Raw genomic sequence first — 17,722 nt, 5'->3', positions numbered from 1 at the left:
TGTAAATGCTTTCTCTTTTGACTAGTTGCTTTGCTTTATCTCCAAAATGGTAATAAAAAAAAAATAATAATTAAACTAACTTTCAATGGATATCCAGGTCATTCTGAAGTATTTCTATTGATCCATTAATTATGACTTTTTAAACACAATGTAATAAAAAAAATCAATTGCCAAAATTGTCAAAAAGTGAATACTGAGAATAAAGATTTTTGCATGACAATGACAATGTGCAAATACACTGATTTCATATACACCATTTATCACAGTAAAAAAAAAAAAACACAGCCACAAATCTATTTATACATTTTTGGGTGATATATAATTTAGAGGACACCATTCTTTAACAATTTAGGACTATGCTGTACATCAAGACAAATTGCTTGTATGTGTAATATCAATAAGGTGATTCTGAAATGTGTGGAGTGGTAGCAAAGAAAATTCGTGCCAATAAAGCAAAAATAAAGATAGCAATTGTATTGAGGTCTTTATAGTTTCTGTTTTACTATATATTTTTAATGAAGCTTTTAGCTTTAAGAAGTAAACAATTTGTATTGCCTTATATCTTTCATTATATAAATAAAAGTATCACATAAATAAAAAAGCAAAGGATATCAAACAAGTCTTGGGTGGTCGACTGCATCTGGAGTCAGTGATAGATCATGATCTTTTGTGGTGGGTTTTGATCGTTTAGAAGAGTCACAGGATGGCGGTTGAAAAAATTATGCTACTGACAACATTTTCTTAGATTTAAGGGTCGCAAAGACCAAGTAACATATCCGGGTGGTCATGGCTCAAAATGGTTGAGAACCAATCCGAGTTTTACAGTGTGTGTGTGTGTGTGTGTGTATTCTCATCCTGACGACACAGAAGCAAGAATGCATTAGAGACTCAGTGAGCTGAGAAGCCACTAGACTCTCTTCCACTTTCTCTCCCCCTTTCTTTGTGTGTTAGTGTGTGTGGTATATGTTTTGAGAGCCACTTGCCCCTAATGAAAGTGACCCTCACTGACTTCCCATTATGAAAGCGAGTGATTACCACAGACACACACACGCACACACACAAACACATACATTCATCTTATTCAGAGCTAATGGCAACAGAGAGGAAGGAGGGAGGGAGGGGGAAGATGAAAGTGTTGCTGGTTTAATGGGTCATTCCCTAACAGCCTGCCTGCACTTAGGACACATATCCATCTGTTTTTTTGCTCCTTTTACAACATGCTAAACAAATCAAATGCGCCATTTACCTGTTTTATGCTTCTTTAATAAACACACTCCAAAGTCACACAGCAGTTATTTGAGTCCCCAGTCCAGATTGTAAGGCGGATATTTATTTGTTAAGGTAGATCAACCTTTCCATTTTGCTTTTAACGCAACTATCTCACACCTCTCATTGTTCAGCCTAAAGCCGGATCTACTGTCATTTTTGGAATAATGAATTTGATAAATCATTGTTTAACGTTTGTCTTAAAGTCAGTGTTGTTGCTATTACAGTGGATCACATTGGAGTTCCCAGGTATAAAAACACACACCTTCCTTTTAGGCAGTTCAGGCAGAGACCTGAAACACAGCACCCCTCCACGACTCTTTTAAAAATGGGGCATTTATACAGCTTGTGATTCTTATTCCTGGGTGTCAAAGCAAAACACAGGCCTTTTATAAAGTGTTTCCATCTGAAAAGTCAAAGCCCCACACTAGGTATGACCTGAATTGCGGTAGTAGCCTGGAGTGTAGTTAGAGCCAGCAGTGTGTCAGGTGGGTGGCTATAGAGCGAGCGATGTTGAAGCTGGGGATGGTCAAAGTGGTTAAGCTGCATGCTGCAGTGAGGTGTTACCATTTGTATGTGTGCTTCTACTCAGCCGGAAAAAATCCCTTCTACCTGCAACTGCTACAAATGAGCACACTGCAGAGTGATATACAGCTTTCACAGTCGCTGAGATTTTGCTGGATTGCTTTGAGCTTTGTAAAGACTTTACTGGATAGCTTTATACTTTCTCTTCAGGAGCCTCTGCTCTTCTTGGATAGCGCAACAAGACAAATGCCAAAGGAGAAATGCAATTGGCCAATGGAATTCTGTAGACAAGCATTGCACATACTTTTAACACTGATACAGGTGGCACAATACTCTGTAATCTAAATTGGCATTGTGCCCACAAAGGGGGACATTTTATTATTGGCTTTTTAAGTGAAAGTGTTTATGTAAACAGTTACATCTTGAACCCTATCTTTATTATTCAGTCATGAATCCTAATACAGAACCTGTATTGTGATTTTGAATTATTTGGTAACATGATTGGTTTAGCATATTTTGTGGAGTCTCACAGAGTTCCTTTTGAGGCCTGTGAAACAGATCTTATTTATAACAGCAATGTGGTTTAGAAGTTAGGAAGTGCAGGCTTACATACATAGGAAGTGCAGGCTTACATACTTACATTTTTTATTCATTAATTTTGTTATTCGTTTTTGTGATGTCATGAAAACCAGCATATTTACATATCTACAGCAGTTTAACCCCACATATTCTGAAAGAAATATCATGCTTCTACTCAGACTGCTTTCTAAATGAAGCACAATACAGGATAATTAATCTGAAGACCCCAGAGACATTAGTGCAGTAAAGTGTATATTTAATCTTGACAATAATGAGATGGGAACTATGTTAGGAAAGTAAAAATGTTGATTGTTTTTGGTGTAGGTCCCATCGTCAGCCCAGGTCATGAAACATTGGGACAGCAGATCCTGCTGAACCTACAGGCAGGGGGTTAAGCCTACCCCCGGGCAGCCATCAGGACCAAACTGGTGGCGGTGGGGAGGAAGCAGAGAGAGGCATAACGTCACTTCTGAAAGCAGCAAAAATAAGTGTGTAATTAGAGGTCTTTTAACACAGGAGGCTGGTGATTGGTTGAAGAAAGGTGAAGCTGCATTAGGAGTCTCTTGGTAGAACTTTTGCTAGAGCTTTCATATCATTTACATATATCAGAACAAATACAGGGCATGAGTCTTAAACTAAATAGCGCTGTAAACTGAAAAAAATCACAAGGACATAACGTATTCTAGTTGACACATAAAAAAGACAAAAAAAACTTCTATACAGCTGTTGCTTCACTAGCTTAATGTTTCTTTTAAAATTTTGTTTAATATGGGAGTATTATAGTTTTAGGATACAATTCAAAATATATATTTTTTCTTTTACTTTTGGTCACATTTCACTGCACTTACACACCTTTTGCAGGATACTAAAGCCCAAAGGACAATCTTTTTACATGTAATATATTTCTAATTTGACCTAATTTTCTACCCAATTTGGATGTGGAAAATCTGTAATGGTTATGTCTTTTATTGAGCACATTGAGTAAACATTCACAGTGCAGAGTAGAAAAGTAAAAAGCAAGTTAATCCCTTGAACAGTCCACTGAATGTGTCATTACAAACTTCTATTAGCAAAGAACAGCCCCACCAGTTTGTACAGAAGTCTCGGTAGTGACTGAGTAATACAATTTAGTGTGTAATAAGCCTTGGCGTGTTAAAGGGATTAAGGGGTTAACCTCTGTGTTAATGTCTCCCAGAGCTAAAAGATTCTTTGCCCATTAACTCCTTAACGCAGAAAGGCTTATTACACGCTAAGGTGTATTATTCAGTAACTACAGGGACTTCTGTACAAACTGGTGCGGCTATTCTTTTGTAATGGAAGTTGATAATATCCCAGTTTCAGCCCACCACTGAGACATGGCTGCTTAAGGGGTTAAATAAAGACACACACATCCTGTTTACTGGTAAATCTGTTTGGCTCAGGATAGATTGATTAGTGTAAACTATACCTTGATGCAAACAACTTTCAGAAGATTTCAGAGGGCATGGTATAGAGATGCACAAAGCTGGAAAAGGCTACAAAAGCAATATATATATCTATATATATATATATATATATATATATATATATATTATGAATGTGATTGTTTGTCAATTGCTAATTTCCAGGAGAGGGCATCTTACTTAGATAAAAAAAAAAAAAAAAAACAATAAGCAATTCTAAAGGGGCGAGGATGTGGGTTAGCAAACAAGGGTAGCAACAAAGACCTACAGAAAAGTCTACAAACTGCAAAAAGCTTTTGTACATGTACCCACCATTAGAAAATCACTAAACAAGGAAGGACACCTCAAAGGAAGCTATGACATGTAATTGTCATTATTACTTTAGGCTTGGCATGCTCCTAACTGCACTATGTAACTCTAGTGGTGCAGGCAGAACAATGCTTGCGAGAACTGTGTAATGTTGCATAAGTTATAATTGTGTAAAACTCTATCACCTCAGTCTATATGAGGAGGAGCCCAGGAGCAGGAAATGCCAAATTTTGCATACTGCTCCTTTAAAAAGCCTTTTATTAACTGCACTGCTTCTTATATATTCTGATTAATGACAAAAATGTATTGTGATTACTGCTACTATAATAATAATAATAATAATAATAATAATATCCCTTCTCCTCTATATATCTAATGTTGTAGTTTCTATATATCCAATGTTGTGGGCCCTCCCTCCCAGCTGCTGTTTCCCCATTACAAATGCATCTCAGTGTAAATCTGCACACAGGAAATGTACTCAATTTTATAAACAATGATAAAGCTCTTGCAGCCTTATCTCTCCACTCAAAACTGAGCATTCACACAGACTCAGACACCTCACCCCCTCCTTTATCACACTTTTATGAGCTTCTATGCATTCTGTGGTCCGCTCACACACTGCTTTACCTCAGAGAGACGGCAGAGACACATTTGCGCTCCAAAACAATTACACTGCATTATAACACGCTTACACAAACAGATGCATATGAATCTGATATGCAGTCAACACTCGCTGCGATGCAGTATTCTCTAATGAGATGCAGGAGTTATCGGGATGGAGAAAGGGCGAGAGAGGTGACTCTCCCAGAAAGTTTGCAAACTGATCTCATTGACTCTAATGCCTCACGGACGAACCTTTGATTTAATTACTGAGTGTTAATGCAGTATGCCTGTGTGTGTGTGTGTGTGTGTGTGTGTGAATGAGATAGAGAGAGAGAGAGAGAGAGAGAGAGAGAGAGAGAACCTTTGTTCATGTGCTCATATATGTGGACTGTCAATGAGAAGCTTAAAACTAGATTAAAGCTATTTTACAGATTTTTACAGAAATGATTTTTGCTAATGTAATCTCTGTGGGTCGGTGGGGTGGGGGGCTTTAAACATTTCATGCAAACTAAACTCTCCTGAAAATTTCCATGGTGAATAAATGCTATCCTCTACTTCATAATAGAATTAATGAATTAATCAATTTTAAAATGTAGGTTCATATCACATAAAGTAATCAAAAACCTCAAAACACCCTAAAACACATAGTTTGGATTCCACCAGATGTTGGAAACATTGCTTTTAGATTCTGGTCCATGCCTAAATGAATCATGATTGAATTTCTGCAGATTTCACACTGTGAACCTTCTGTTCAACAACATCAGAAAAGTTTTCCAGCAGAGATGCGGTGACCAGAAAGGCGACTGAAGAACTCTGAACTCATTGTCAAGTTTGAGACGTTGTCTTTAGCTTTGTGAAATGATGCATTATCATGCTGGAAGTAGCTCTTAGAAGATGGGTAAATAGTGGTCATGAAGGAATGCATATGGTCAGCATAAACACTCAATATAGGTTGTGGCATTCATGTGACATTCAAGCGTTGATTGATTGGTATTAACAGGCCAATCAAAGTGTGCCAAGAAAAAATATATAAAAATTTCCACATCATTACACCACCTCCAACAGCCAGTCAACACAGGGATGCATGGATTCATGCTGTTGTTGTCAAATTCTGACTTTACCACACAGACCAGGATACATTTGTCTTTAGCTCTACAGTTTTGGTAAGCCTATACCTCAGCTTTTTGTTTTTGGCAGAGTAAAAGCTGACATTGTCTTCTGCATTCTGCATTCCGGGATACTTTCTGCCCGCTACAATTTTACAGTGGTATAGTTATAATAGTTACCTGAGTTATCATAGCTTTTTTTTCATCTTGAACCAGCTTGAGAATTCCCAGTTGACCTCTCTCAACAACAAAAGTGTTTCTATGTGCAAAACAGCCAATCGCTGGTTGTGTTTTATTAACTGGACCGTTCTGAGTAGCTGCTGAATCAGCAGTTATAGAAATACTCAAACCAAACATATCTCTCAAGACATAAATTAGCCAGTTTACAAATCTAGCTGTGTTTTAACACTAGTTCTATGCACGTTTGAACACAATAGACTACATGAAAATGGATTTTAACAGCAACTAAATCACAATTATTAGGCAGTTGAGACGCACTGGGTTGAATATTAATTAGCAGTGTGCATTAGCTACAAAGAGGTCTGCCAATCTCAGCCCTTGTTTGGTTCTGTATAACCTCCAGTCGTTTGGACACAGTGTATCTGAACTCTTTAGAAAGAGTGTCATTCATAAAAACAATGCGAATCCTTTACAACATGTCAATGAAAACAACTTCTGCCAAACTGCATTGCTAAATAGAAATAGAGTCATTGCAAATCAAGGCTACCATCGAGGGCAGAGCAGCACATTACAGAGCAGCTGATAAACAATATGTCTAAAACACAGTAGAATTGGATCAGCACTTCTCTGAACCACACAAAATAGCCCTTTATGTTTTGTCTTAAACCATTTCTGGGTGTGTTTTAAAGTATGTTTTTGCCTCATTGTCCTTCTTGAAGACCTGTGATCTCTAACAGAGACCCAGCTTTGTGACACTGAGCCTTACCTTGCGCTACAAAATTGTTTGGTATTCTGTTTGGCAGTCTTCATATTTCGTAATGCCATGCACGCAGTCAAAGCATCCAGTGCCAAAAGCAGCAAAACAACCCCAAACTATCTTCAAACCTCCACCATGTTTCAAATATAGGGGTCTCGTTGTTTTCTTTAAAGGCCTTATTTCATTTTCTGTAAATGATGTACAATGTACAGTGATCTGCTTTACCAAAAAGCCTGTCCACAGAACATTCACCCAGCACAATAGTGTCTTCCTTAGGTACGTTTCAGGCTTTTTCATGTATCTGCGTCAGTAGAGTCTTCCTGGATCTCATACTATGGCAAACTATTTCATTCAGATATTAGCAGATAGTGTGAGCTGACACTGTTGTACCTTGTATCTGCAGGTGGATTGAGTTTTTTTAGCCACCATCCAATTAAACAAACGTTTCATCTTCCATCAAGTTTTCTTTTCCGCCCATGTCCAGGAAGGTAAACTAAGGGCTATAACATATTTAATTGATAAATTCAGATATTCATATGTGCACTTTACAAAAGGTAAATGACTTATAAAGATATAAAATAAATGCTAGTGGTGTTTGAAATTACTTTAATTACACTGAGCAGACTTTCCTGTAATGCTTCAGTACATTGACTGTTTGGTATTTCTTATAAATTTGACACAATGTCAGAACAATTCTACCATATCATTTGAGAGAGACAGTCAATTTTCCATACTTAAGTCATATGTAATTTCTGTATATTTCTCATATTTTCCCCATGATGACACAATAATTCCACTATCATTTGAGAGAGGCAGTTTACAACTATGGGAACCAGGTACAGTACATTTACACTGGTGGTAGTCAAGGACTGCCTCTCTCAAGTCATGGTGGAATTGGCATTATGTCAAATTTATTAGAAATTTCAAATAGTCAATGTGCTGAAGCATTACAGTCAGTTCAGTGCAACTAAAGTCATTTTAAAAAACATCATTAAAATTAAAAATCATTTATTTTATAAATTTTCTATGAGATGAGCAAAGGTATTCAGTTAAATTTGAATATATAAAATAAATGTTATAGCTTCCTATTTTCTCTTGTTTTTTCAGTCTAAGTGTGCATTTATGCGAAATGCAGTTGGCTCAAAATGCATTTTCACAAACATTATGTAAAGGAATGAGCACAGTAGGCAAGAATATGTTATTGCAAAGCAGAAAATCACTGTTTCCCCATTAACACTTTAATTTTGCTGTCTTTATAGCATGGTTTTGAGATTGAAAATTAAATTTCAAATGCATTGTCAGTGAGTGCAAATGATTGTATTTATCATTTTGACAACATTATGCATTTTGCATGATAGCATTAAACATATGAATATTGATATTTTTTTGGGAAATACATTTTTAATGTAAATCAAGCTACTCATAAAGCACTCAAATATCTGTGTAAATGAAATATTGATAGTATATTAATAGGAATATCTCAGATATGCAAATGTAAACAGATTTTCTTTTTTTTATTGTATATTGGAATTTGAATGTTGGCCCAAACTTACATGTATGAGGAGTTAAATGTTAATTATACTGCCATTTTGCATATTATATTTTCATTTTAATTTTGATAACGATATGCTTCCATCAGTATAGTGCCATAAATGACCATAAAAAATAGTGGGAGGAAACAGTTTTAAACTTCATAAAGCAGATCAGTTCAGCCGTCTGACTACATGTGGAAGGAAAGTGTCCACTAGTCTGGAAGACTTTACCTGGATGCTGTTTCCAAGATGGGAGGGGTTTAAACAGTTTGTGTGAGGGATGAGAGACATCCTTACAGAAGCTGCAGGCCTTTCTTATATACTTGGTGTAGATGATCTTCACCCCCGCTGCAGAGCAGGTTCTGTTCCAAACCGGGAGGCTGGAAGTCTGCTGGAAGATTTCTTAGAAGCAATTGAGAATGTATGTGTACAGGCCGACTCTTTCACTGTTGTGCCTTCTTTTCTAGGGAGTATGTCTTCAGGGACCAAGGGAGGTTGTCAGTGATCAGTGATGAATTCAGTACACAGCCATGGGAGGTTCCGGTGCTCAAATTGGTGCAGTGAAATAGTTTGTCCATGAAACTGAATAACATATGAATGATATTCATTTTAAATATGACTTAAATGCTGCAGTTGCTTACATTTTGCAGTCATACTTACCAATTACTAGCTTTTTATTTAAACTGGGAGCTGCAAATTCAAACATTTGAAAATAAAAGACATGTCTATAAACTGTAAGTCTGTGCACTTTATGACTTCTGGGAGGGTTTGTAGAGCTGTGTAGAGAGGATGTGAGATCTTTCTTCCATGTAAAATCTTTCCACATGCTTCACAGACCTTGGATATGAAGATTTGTAGGACATTGCTTTAGATCATTGTCATGCTGGACGATTCAGCCATGACCCAGTCTTGGCCTCCTGGTAGAGGCAGACTGATTTAGATCCAAAATATCTTGACAGATGATGGATTTTGTGATGACATGTATCCTAACAGGATTGCCAAGGCCTTGGAAGAAAAACAGCTGGGTAACATCACACATCCACCACCATACTTCACAGTGGAGATAATGTTATTTTCTGTATGTTTGTAGCCAAATTTGATTTCTGTCTTCAAACACATGTATAATTGTCAGCCATGTTTGCAATGCAGTATATAAAGCTTTGATCAACCCTGTATATTGTAGAAATTCTAATAATGCATTTTGATAAATTGCTTATTACACCTCATTTGATAAATCTGCCTGCTGGTAAGCTGGAAAGTTGTGAGACTTGCTGTTGAAGTCAGTGTCATATTGCCAGCAATTTAGACTAAGGCAAGCCTTCTGTCAAAGCCAGTGCATCAAGTTTCATTATTGTTGCACATATAAGCACAGTTGAAGGAGGATGCTAAGTGCTTAGCTCTGTCTACATGATTTTTCAGAAGTTTTGCTTAACTAGCATAATGCCTCAACTATGTAACACGAATCCCTGCAATCCGTCCCATCCAGACAGAGCACAGCTAATTGAGCTCCACTTACCCCTGCACTCTGTTTGCACTCTGTAAACAGTGCCTCAGCTAACTTCATAATACATACTTGAATTTGAGTGTCCACATTATTCTCTACATAGTTGCCGAGTTTGAAAAATGCAGTTGCAGTTGGAGTTTACATGCACTCATCATGGATATGCATTTCACTGCAAGATTAAGCTTTCAGTGATTTCTTTGAATTGTTCTTCTGGGGTAGAATGAGTGTACAACATCTTTCATAGAAAAAATAATTTATGCAAGTTTTAATGGGAGGGGTGAGATGGGAAGGGGGGCATGGGGTGCATGGGGGCTGAAATCAACACAGGGTCAAAATGACACCCATTTACTTACTGATTATTAATTCAGTGGTGCTTAAAGTTTCAAAATACATTTTAACTTACCAAGCCCAAGGCGTCTCTACGCCCTGTTAGTGACCATGGTTGACTATGGTTGGCAGCTTCTCTGTACCCACGTAAAAAGGGTTGCTCAGCAGAAAGAAAAAATTAATTTGGATGGTGTGGTGGGACAAGGAGCAGAGCCGCCGTGTTTCCTCGTTGCCTGGGAGCTTGCACCTGATTACTTTCAGGTGCAATGAATTGAGGAGGATCTCACAGCCACTTTAAAAATGCTCACACACACAACGAGAGAACAGAAAGAGAGCTAAGAGACTCCTTGGGACTGTGTGTGAGCAAAGACCACTTTAGGGCCTTCAGAGCCTCTTTAATCTGTCGGGCTGTGTGTTTTGTTAAGGGTTTGCAGTTGTTGGTGGCTTCACATCATGGTCTGTGTTTGGTCAAGCAAGTTTTACATCGTCATGTACTGAGACGCTGCCATTCAAAAAAAAGAGACTCTACTCCAAAAAGAAAGCTCAACTAAACACTTAAATGCAGCTTCTGAGGGAAAGGTTTATGGTGAAATGAGACAAGTATGTGTGGAGGATTAAAGGCAAGGAATCCACCCCAATAACACTGTACCAACTGTTAAGCATGGTGGTGGTAGGAACATGTACTGGGACTGTTTTAAAACTGGTACATTGCACAAAGTGGATGGAAAAGTGAAACAGGAGGACTACGTCAGAATTCTTTAGCATAACTCAGTGCCAACAATGCCAGTCCTTATCACACACAAGTATGTATATAATGTATTTTATTTATGGCAGAATATCTTTTTGCATTACATATATATATATATATATATATATATATATATATATCACAGTTGGTTTCAACTGTGTAGTGTAATTAGTCGAGAGACATTCTATGAATGTCAGTATGAGTTCTGATAAATTTGCTTAAACAAACGCATGCCTTTGCATGTAATTTTTACCTTAATCTAAAGAAGTAACACCATGCCCTGGCAGCAAGCTCTCTAAACCAGCCCCAGGCATTAAAGGGACATCATTGATACCCAGTTTCTGTTTGTGGTGCATCACGTTGCACTGATGTTCCACCTCAGCAGAAACACGAGCAAGATGACATATTGAAACATGGTTAAACAAGACAAAAACAAGAAGAAACTAATCTATAGAGAATAGAGAGAAATTTGTTCTAAAAAGAAACAAATAAACTCGTTTTTGTGTCTTAGTTGTCTTAAAATCTAATTTTAAATATTAGTAATAAAACAATACTATCTATCAATTATTTTTAATGTTAAAATACATGTACTGTACAAACACAAATAACTTTACTTATCGCTGTCATGCAAAACCGTGTATCTTTTCACCTTTTTCACTTTTGGCATTTTATATTGTTTATTGTTTATTGTTGCATCGAAAGTTAATATGTTTTGTTTCCACCCTCTTGTGTAGAGTTGCCATGCAATAAAGAAATTAGATATTAGATGTCATTATAGATTAGATTAGAGTGATATTACACCTATTTTAGAACAAGAAATAGTGCTTCACTTTCACGTCCATTCCTTTTCACAAATGAAATTTCAGACTGATTGATGTACTTATGCTAGCTGAATTCACCACTTTGGGTGTCATGGTTTGTTAACATTTCTGTTAAGGCTAAAATACCCTGTAAATTATGCACTTGGTATGTAATGTGATGCAACATCATAAAATTAATTGCTATGTATAACTGATATTTTTTATTGCTTTAGCTATAATTCTACATAGAGGGGAAAGGAGAGTAAAAAAAAGAAAGTGGGACAGAGAGAGAGGGGGGGGGGGTGATGAATTCTGGGAGATGAGTATCAGTTTGATTGCGTCACTCTCTGATAAGCTGTGAAAATGAGCCACTAATTGCTAAATAGGATCGTTTGACACAGTGCAGCTAAGACCTAATGAAGGAGAGATGTGTGTTTTTATGAGTGTGTGTGTGTGTGTGTGAGTGAGTAAGAGAGAGAGAGAGAGAGAGAGAGAGAGAGAGAGAGAGAGAGAGAAAGTAGTGAAAAGACCACAGGGAACAGAGTTAGTTATTCAGAATCTAAAAAGCATTTTATAGATGAGAGACTGATGCACTAATACCCACACAGACACACAGTCACCACCTGAATATTAACAAGGCTGCCTTGATGAACCCAGCCGTCAGCCGCCACACAGTGGCGTCTGCAGCCCTACAATTTCACTGTGGCACTGAGTGGTACATGTGTGACTGGTTGAACACACAATGTGTGAAAGAGGCTTTCTTTGAAACTTTGACAGAGACAGTGTTTTTAATCTCTGGAAGTGATGTAGTTTGATCCAACTAATGGAAAAAGCAGACTTACACCCTGAGAGTTGCGTCTGTATTTCTGAAGCTGTCAGCAGGTATACGTACACCAGAGAAAAACAAACACAGTACCCAGACTGCAAACAAATTCAACTTTGTTTGAAGACCAAAGATTGAAGACCAAAACTAGTGACTCTGGTGACTAGGGCTGTCATCTGGGAAGTCCTAATTACACAATCAGTCAGTCAACCAATAAGTAAATACCCAACATGAAAAGAGTCCACCCAAACCATATTGAGAATGTGCACAAGGAATCAGTGAGTTCATGTATAACATGTAACAGATCGGACAAAAAGACTAGACTAGAAATGGTACAATGGTAAGCAGGGAACTGCCTGAACTTTTGAGGAAAGAAAAAAATGACTAAAAACATAGAGGGAAGAAATAGGGAATATCCCATTACCCTTTGTATAAAAGCAGTGTTGGAACAGACTATGTTACTGCACTCTCTGCATTGTTATAGAAAACACTGAATGTGTGGATTGCTCTCGTAATGACTAGAAAAAAGACACTTAACAAAGACAAACAAATAGACCTTCATAACTCTTTAAAGTGTAGATTGTTTGTAACATTACAAACAAAGCCAAATAGAGAGAGTGGTGAGTACAGTTTTCTACACCATCAAAAGGCTTTTTTGAAACTGAAGACAACTGGTACAAGAAACGGTCTGACAGATTCAAATCCACAACAGCAAATGCTTTTGTGGCATAGTTGGAGTTATGGGCCACATTAGGGGGTTGTCAAGCTCCATTTAAAATGTATGGTGTCCACTACCGTTGATCAGCACCACAGCTCTAGGGGGGGAAACTGTTAGTTGTACTGGCTTTGATAGCGCTGACAGCTGGATGAGGTTATGTGTAAGGAACGCTAACTGAATCTATACATTAAACACATTAATTAATTCATTCATTAATTGATTCATTCATTCATTCATTCATTCATTCATTCATTCATTCATTCATTCATCCAGCCTGGTCTTGGAGAAATTTGTACATATGCGACTAAAAGAGAATGTGTATGATGTGTACTAAATATAGTTTGTCCCTTGTGCATATGCCCCCTATAACCCTAACCCTAACCCTAACCTTTACAATAACCTAAATTAACCAAACCCATACCCTAACCCTTATCCTAACCCTAAACCACGTTAGAATGTGAAACTCTTACCGCTTCTGCAGACGTTTCTGTCCATTAATTTCTTTTTTAGAAGCTCCACTACAGAAAAAAAGCAGAATTCTGTGGCAATGGTCTCTCAATTCTTCCTCAAGTACATGCCAGGCTGGGTTGTGTTTAATTGGCAAAATAGTGAGTAAGTGGAGTTAATGGTAAGCAGGTCATGTCTGGTGTGGAATGAGTTTAAAACACAAGATACACAATTATAAGTTAATTATTACATATATTCGATATTTTCATCTCTATTTATATCAGTTTAGAACTATTGTCTCCTATAAACCCCAATGTCTACACAGTATAAAAAGAAACAATGAATAGACAACATTGCCCATGAAAAGACTTCACCCATAGCCTAAAGAGAATTGGTCCTCCATTACATTATCATTTTTCTGTACAGTACGTGGAGTACATGTGCATTAATCATAATGGTTCAGATTTCATGCTGTGTAAATGATGTATTTATCCTATTTATTATTACTATTTGTAAATATATATAAAATCAAAGATTTTTTTTAAATCAAAGAAAGTTTTTACTTTGTCATTCTCTGCTGTCTTGGATGCCATTAGAAGTCAGCTTGTGTATCTATTATTTTGTCAGGTTTTAATTTGTGTTTTTAATCACCTTCATGAGTATACCCCAACATTTATTGTTAGAGGTGAGACTGGCCTCAACTGATGACAAAACAAAACAATAGATGCCACAGTAGGTGGTCTAGTGTGGCTGCTGAACTAATAGGCCTTGTGAAGATGATGCTGAATAACCAAGTAGCACAAGATGACTGTATGGAGCAACGCACACTGCATTCTTGCTTCCAGCTTGAAAAAAGTGGCATGAACGAGACATGATCACCACAGAACATTCTGATTCTTGGGGATTCTGTCCCCCAGGTGCTGAAATGGCTCTTCTGGATTTATTAGAAGAAATCTCTGACTTCATCTTCCAGCTTATGGTTGGGTCAAAGATTAAGATGTGCCGAGGGCTTGCAAATCAAACTCCTTCATAAATCAACTCTCCATGTGAAACACCACTTCTGCCATATAAAACATCTGTCAACATCTGGAACATGTCTGTCTTATCCCTGTATCGCTGTATAATCAACATAGTCATTTGGTTAATCCTAGATCATTTAAAATTACAGATCAAAAGTTTGAAATCACAGTCAATAAATCAATCACAGTCAATAAATCAATCACAGTCAAAGAAAATCAACCAGAGAGAGAGAGACAGAGAGGCATAAATGAGTTAATGTGTACACTGTAATCAAAAGGTATGTATCGCTGGCTAATGTACTAGGCCTGATAGGATCTTATGATTTTACATTGTGTTTGCATGTGTTCTCTTAACCTACACTTATAAGTCAGCACAACTTCTCTGCTAAAAGGAAATGGTTGGTTCCATGTGTGATGGGGTGGGGCTAGAGGGTTGGAAAGATGAGCAGGGGGCTAGCTCTGGGATACCGAGAGTAAGCTGAGTGTAAGCAAATGGGTAATAGAGTAGAGCTACCAATGAGTTTCCTGACCTTGTGGTCTAGGCTCTTATACTTATCTGTACTGTTTAGAGTCAGTTGAGTATACTTTTAACTTTCGTTTGATTTCTTTTAGTCTTTCAGATTGTATTATTTGCCTGTTACCTGCGTGTGAATAAGCATACCTACCCAATGACTTCTTGTGTCCAAACCTGGAATTTGGTGAAGGGTTGTCACACTGCAAATTTTATATGAATCCGACAAATATTTAACGTTAAAATATATAAATATTGTATAAGTATTTAATATTTGATTTGAAGAACACATACATGTTACATATGTTACAAATACAAATATAAATCAAGCCAAACAAAGTTGATGTCAAGTCTGCAAAATGAATCTCTCTGGAGAACCAGTCATAGGCCAAAAAGAACAGGTGAACATGAATGTCATAAGATTAATACACCGAAAAAAGATTTATTCAATAATGGCATTTAATTAAACTGGACTGATTCACAATGAATGTCATTTAATTTAATTTATTTATTGTATAGACAAGGAATTTCAAAGGATTGCTTAATTATCTAAATTCTGGTACCTGCCTGTTGTTGCCAAGTTACCTAGATCTTCTGTCTTTGAAGTTAAAGCTCTCATCAATTACAGTCTTATGAAACACTTTGAAAGTGGACTTTACTCTTTGAAGCTTAGTAAAACAAATCAGGCACGTGCCTCAAATCCAATCTCTCACCCACATAAAGGAAATAAAGGATTTTCTTAAGCATGCAGAGTAAGTCAGTAAGTGTGTTGGGAGTTCACAACTTGTCTGTAGCTTAGCATGATCAATTGGCATTGACTTGTAGCATTTTGACCAACTGTTCCTCCAAGACCAAGTCATCGAAGCCGCAAAAATAATGGTAATTTATTAGGGCAATCATCAAAAATGTGGGTATTTAGAATGGTGATAAAATAACTGAAGCGTTTCACAAAAAGAATATCCAAATCGTGTGTACATGGGAGAATGTCATTTCTCTAATGCAGCCTTGTATTGTTGTATTGAAAATATGGTATTTACAAAATGAATGCACACAATAAATACACTACAATGCTGTATTAATGAGTCACAATTTTCCTATTTAATTGTGTGTCAATAAAAAAAATAGCTGCTGTTAATTCTATTAAAAACTAGTCGTATTTAAGCTTTTCAGAAGCAACACATGAAAACTGCAGGGTATTTTTAATGACATCCACTGATATGAAAAAAACTGATATGAATACAAGCTAGTGATGCTTCATGGATGCTTCTGGATACAAAACATTTTTCACCTAATTTTTGCTATAGTAATGGCAAATACACTTCTCTTTGATGACAAACAGAAAAACAAAAATGAACAAAAAAAGAAAACCTTTCATAATGTTTCAGACCAAAACCACTAGAACACTAATTATGTCGTACTTGTGACCTCCAAATTCACTTGGTGTGTGAATGAAGATAAAATTGAATGAAATTATTTCACTACCTGAATTGGAATATAGCATGTGAATAGTCAGCTGATATTGCAAATTAGAGCTTATTACATGCAGACCTGCTAAATCTTGTAGCAGATGATGAACAGATGCCTTATTTATTAGGAAATAAGGAAACAAGGTAAGGAAATGAGGAAACATGGTTACAGATATCAGAGATCCACCATGTGCTGACAAACTCTCAAACACTTACTGCTGGACTATTATTGGTATTTCTACCTCAAAGATGAGAACTTCCTAAAGCCATTCTAAAGCGGAAGGCAGAAAGTGTAACCCCAGAATCTCAAATATGCTAGATTAAAAGAAATGACCGTTCCCATTACTCAGGTTTAGGTCCATAAACTGTGATTAATCCATTTATGTGTGTATGTGAAAATGTCTTCTTTAGAGGTAACAGCAAATCACATGAAATATGAGAAGACATTTGTATAAAACCAGTAGTCTTCCTTATTGTGTAAAACCATTTGGGTACCTTTGGGTAAAGTGTAGGGTCATCTGTTCAGGAGCGGTCCTATGGTGGCACTGTGGTGATGAACAAGGTAGTGGGGAGCTGATAAACTGTACAACACGTAAACCCAATTTGACTCTATATGGTAAGTGTTGATGTGTGTATCTAATTAACTGTCAAGTTAGTGTTTAGTTTAGTAGTTAATTATTTACAGCCTGAAATAAACTACAGACTACAGAGACTGAACATACTGAACAAACTACAGCATTTGGCTTTATGTTATCTTTATTTTAAATTTTTTCTGTCCAAGAAGTGTGAAAGTGAGAGAGAGAGAGCGACAAAGATACGAGAGGGTGCAGTGGAGACTACCTGCACCTGAGACCATTTTTCGCAACGCTTCAGTCCACAATCTCATTAAAACACCCGTACTAAATATCTAGTCCTGTTTTTTGCCCACCTTTATATTCCCGTGCTCAGAACTCCTGTCTCTCACCCCTCAGTCTTTATGAAGCACCTTCTGTAATTAATAAAATGCTTGTGTGATGAAACAGAACAGTTATGAGATTAATATCAGATAGAGGCCTGACTA

This window comes from Salminus brasiliensis, chromosome 2, assembly GCF_030463535.1.
Source record: "Salminus brasiliensis chromosome 2, fSalBra1.hap2, whole genome shotgun sequence".
In the NCBI taxonomy this organism is placed as follows: domain Eukaryota; kingdom Metazoa; phylum Chordata; class Actinopteri; order Characiformes; family Bryconidae; genus Salminus; species Salminus brasiliensis.
Note: the sequence above shows the minus strand (reverse complement) of the source record.